We start from the raw sequence: 4985 nt of genomic DNA, 5'->3' as shown, positions 1-4985 counted from the left end.
TAAACTATAATAGAGATAACAGATCAAAACTGTTGAAAATATAGCAGCTGTCTGCCCCGCAGCACACAATCACACTGCATGTGTTTGTGAGAGAGGATTTGAGTCACTACAAATGACTGCTGAAGGGAAGGGTGTTGCCAAGTTGCCTTGTGGTTGGAGTTGCAGCAGGCTTGCCTTGTAGAAGGGTTTGTCAGATTTTTTGGTAACCCTGATAGTAACCCTGCCTGAGCACTGCATGCCAGTTCACAAGGCCACTTACTCAATTTTGTTTGACCCCCACATCATGACGTAGAGGCTATGCCTGAATGGACACGGGTTGGCCAGCAGTGCTACTCCTCACTGCTGCCATGGGGCTGGCTCCTGCACCAGGGATCTCCACGGGGGCCTGTCTGGCCTCACCCCACTTCCAGCCGCCCATGTCCCCTCTGCTTTGCCTGCAGGACTCACTCAGCAACAGCTTAAAGACCTGCAAGAGGTGCGGGGAGCTATGGTGAGTGATTGCATGGGTCAGCTGGCCAGGTGAAGGGCGGCAGGGAGCCCGAAGTGGGAGAGGCAGACATGAGGGGGTTTTGCCTAGGGCCTCGTGATGGGTTTTGGTGGCTGACTCCATTTTGTTTCCTTGCTCCAAGTGGGAGTTTTGTTGGTGAAGAAACTTTGGGCAGGAAACCCTGTGTACCATGTGAAAAATTTCTGGGGGCACCCTCCCCGTTGTACATTTTAGTAAGTAATGTAGTTGGTACACATGCTCATTAGCTAATTCCTACTGCCCTTGTGTAGCTGTGGCATTTTTGGGGGGAGGGGGGTGGGAGGAAAGGAGGAGAACAATTTTCATCCCTGGGTACATTATCTGTATCTTGAAGAACTTTCATGCTGTTACTGACATTCGGTTAAGTAAAGCTTTTCTCTTATTGCCTCACTCATTTGTCCCTTATTTCTGATGTAAATACTAGTAGTGCCTTTTCTGTGTCGTTTGACCTTTGATTCACACATAATGAAGCTTTGCAAGGAGCCAGACCTGGCTGGTTAGCCAGGGTCATGATCTGGGTCACTGCACTTTTGGGAAAAGTTTTGCCCCAAAACCAGATAATTGCAGCAAAACACAGAATGTTTCTGTTTCGACACGTTTCTCAGTCACCCAGTATGTTTTGTATGGGCGGCCATTAGATGTGCTGTTCCATGTGCTGTGAACAGGGCTGCTCTGCAGCCTTTCCAGTTGCCCTTTTTAATAAGTATTAATTCAATTTTCAGCTTTGCTCTTTGATGCCTACTCCTGAGCTGCTCCATATTAGAGTCTGCTGATGTCAGAAGCCTGCTAACTTGCAAACTGGTCTGAGATGACAGGAACAGCTGCAGTACCTACAGTTTCCAGGATCCGCTCTCTGATCACGCAGTGCGTGCACCTCCTGGTTTGATGGAGACTAGAACATTCCCTCATCTCTCAAGAGAGGTTTCCCACACTGAAATCAAGGGAGGCATGTTACACATGTGTATTATGAATGTATATACACCACTACCTCAATATAACACCACTCGATATAATACAAATTTGGATATAACGTGGTAAAGCAGTGCACGGGGAGGGGCAGAGCTGCACATTCCAGTGGATCAAAGCAAGTTCAGTATAACACGGTTTCATCTATAATGCGGTAAGATCTTTTGGCTCCCAAGGGCAGCGTTCTATCGAGGTAGAGGTGTGTTCGTGCATGTGATTTTTAAATTTTGTGTCTGTCACGTGAGACCTGATTATCTGTCTTGCCTAGAGTAGACGACTAACAAGCTTGATTCCTCTACAAGATTAAAAAACCCTATCTCATGCAGAAACATCCTGACACCTGCCATAATCAGCATAGGGCTTTTGAATAATAAATAAGAACAGTACATTCCTCAGAATTTTTGCTGAACTATTTTTATTCTGGTCCTAGGTATTGCAGCTCCAGAAGATTAGGGCTGAGCATACCTTCCAGATGCTCAATATCTAGCACACAGTGGGCTTGATCAAACCACACTGAAGTCAATGGGAAACTTTCAATTGACTTCAATGGAGACTGGAGCAAGCCCTTTAGGAGCAGTCCCCGTACTCAGGTGGGCCAATCCTAACAGGAAGAGGCAATACAGACTAAGGAAGCTTAAATCCAGATGCTTATTATCTATTCACTGCACCCAAACATCATCTGTATACAAGAACAAAACAAATGCAAGAAGCCCCTGGGAACTGAAACCAATGTTGATGGACACTAGTTCTAAGATCAACAGGCATCAGACCATCCCAGCCATCATTGCTGATGAGGCTCCAGATCAAGACTGGATCACTGAGAATTGCTTGGCTGACACTGCAAACCTTGTGTTGGCTCCCGTTGGCTCTCCCTGCCCCCCACCCCTTGCCCGAGCTTATTCAACATACCACAAGGCAGGCGTGGACCAGAGCAGAGTAGCATTCATATTGTCATTCCAAATCACTGTGGAAGTGGCACCCCAGGAAATACCAAATCCTTCAAACTATTCCATTTTGCACATGAAACCAGAGCCAGAGCTAAAGCCAACATGGACTTTCTACTCATCTATAGATGCAGAAGACCGCAGTTTCATAAAGGAGCTGTCTGAGATGCTATCAGCAATAGCGGTGATACCCCTGAGACTCATCTTCCCAGCCATGTTGACAAGGCCTCAGATGTAAAACACCTGAACACATTTCCTCTTTCTCCATGTTAGGACTCTCTCGTGTCATCTCCAGTCCAACCTACATAGCCAGCCACATCTTCAGCCTGCTCTTCACACTAAATGTCATCACAGAGAACATCACACAGTATGGCCCTATCTTAAACAACCTCCTCATTCTGTCAGCAGTCTGAGCTCTCCCCCCATTCAGACAACAGGAAGGCTCATGGACCTCACTACATGCTAAAACATGCTTCAGGACAGAAGCAGCCTCCCAACAGGCTGAGGAGTTGCATCACTAATAAGTCATTATGTCCACATGCACTAGTTACTACCACTGACACCTTGGATCTCAGACAACCCCCTCCTCGCTGTTGCCCACACATATCCCAGTGGTCCTTCCTTGGGATAGATGAAGAGAGAAGGGAACTTGAGTGCCAATGACAAAAAAATTGGTTTGAAGCATACAGATTAAAACAGGAAGAATTTCTACAGGCCTCTGGTGAAGCTGTAGGATACTCCAATCATGGCAGAATCCAGCACCACTTGATACGAGGAGATTTAAACCTTCTTCACTAGAAGAGGCCACCCACATGCAGGAAAGGGGCTCCAGATAATCTCTTCAAGGCTGGGGGCAGGAAAGGGGCATGGTACATCCTTCTCCCACCTACCATTTCCCTCCCTACCCAGGCCCAGCTACTCTTTGCCCCAGGCCACCTACAGCTGCTATACAGAGCCCAGTCCTTCAGACCATGGAGCCACAAGAAGGGATGACATTCCAATGAAGATGACTCCTCACTTCTGCATGGGTCCTGTAGCATGATCTGGTTCTTGATCCTATGCTCCTTACTCAGGCAACTGAGTCTCAATGGAAGTTTTGCCTAATTAAGGAGTGAAGTAGGGCCAAACCTCTCATAATCTTTTTTTTTTTTAAAGACTCTGCTTTGTGTTTTCAAGAGTACCAGACCTTAACATTTACAACAAGGGGGCAAGAGAAATGAAATGTGAAAAGAGAAATCTCTACCAAACTTCTGCAGATTGTGGAGGAATATCACTGCTGAGGGAGGGAAAAAATCTATCAAGAAGCCATGGTAAGTTCTTTTTCATGCCAGCCACTTTCCCCAAAACAATTTTTTTCATATTGGCGTATTCATAATTATGCAAATTACTCACTTGTTTGTTCACTTAGATATATGGCATTTATTCTCTTTATTCACAGTTCTCCAGAGATTCCAGCCTTACCACTAGCCTTTTCCATTCTTTTGTATCTGACGTATGATGACTCATCAGGGGACACAGTTTAAATGTACAGAGACAGAATTTGAACTACAATGCTATTTCCCCACCCTTCCATGTGTTCAAAGACTGGTCTGTGCAGTTGTTCTTCCTCCCTACCTCCACCTTCCCAAAATAAGGTGAGAAGGCAGGGACTGGATGGCACGGGAGAGTGGCCACTGGCTATACAGTCTTTCACTTATAAGCTACTAACTCAACTTCACCTCAGCTAGGGTTAAGTGAAATTCATTACAATCTGATAGCTATTTATCAGTCTATAAAAAACAAGTTGATGTTCTCAATAGAGTTTCTTAGGATACCGGTGTGTGCACACGACAAAACAAACCACCTGAAATAACATTAATATACACCCTCTTTGGAAGTCTCAGAGGACTAAGAGGTGTCTATCCTAAGAACAAAGGGTGTTTCTGCAACCTAATAGCTAATATTATATGCTATAGTGTACAGATATAACTATATGGGAAAAGTGTAGATAGGACAAGTTGTAGTTTTTAACCTTGATATAGCAGGTTGCCTACAGTTCATCTGAACTAGCAAAATTGAGGTAGAACAAGTGCATCCTTTGCTCATCTGTGTTAGGATTTTACAATGTGTTAGCTATCACACATCTTTCTTCTAGCATAAGCCTACTCTAAACAGTCATGGAGAGTCAGTGATGCTCTCCTCCGTAGGGGCCATCACTCTTGCCCAGAGAGCAGTACAAATGGAAGAATAATGTAGGAAAACTCGCACTGTCACTTGACCTGTTCTGTGGGTAAACAGAGGATTCCAAAGGTGGGGTTCCAAAAAGAACCAGATAAGTTCATGGAGGATAGGTCCACCAATGGCTATTAGCCAGGGTGGGCAGGGATGGTGTCCCTACCCTCTGTTTGCCAGAAGCTGGGAATGGGTGACTGGGAACAGATCATAGATGCCAACTTCTCATGGTGCGGTGGTTGCTCGACCCCCCCCGACTCCTCTCTGCCCAGCCCCCTCCTGTCCCTGACCCACTCCCATTCCAACCTCTTCCCCAAAGACCCTGCCCCAACTCCACC

At 45.8% G+C, this 4985-nt stretch overlaps 1 long non-coding RNA gene across 1 annotated transcript; it reads left to right on the top strand.

Annotated features, from left to right (window-relative positions):
* Positions 1 to 1268: 1268 nt before the first annotated feature.
* Positions 1269 to 4772, top strand: LOC115658244. Its single transcript, XR_004002215.1, has 3 exons — positions 1269 to 1390; positions 1923 to 3746; positions 3875 to 4772. It is a non-coding gene; the product is annotated as an uncharacterized LOC115658244 (long non-coding RNA).
* Positions 4773 to 4985: the final 213 nt, after the last annotated feature.

The sequence above is a fragment of the Gopherus evgoodei genome, chromosome 1 (genome assembly GCF_007399415.2).
Source record: "Gopherus evgoodei ecotype Sinaloan lineage chromosome 1, rGopEvg1_v1.p, whole genome shotgun sequence".
In the NCBI taxonomy this organism is placed as follows: Eukaryota; Metazoa; Chordata; order Testudines; family Testudinidae; genus Gopherus; species Gopherus evgoodei.
This window is presented reverse-complemented; position numbering and strand designations above follow the sequence as displayed.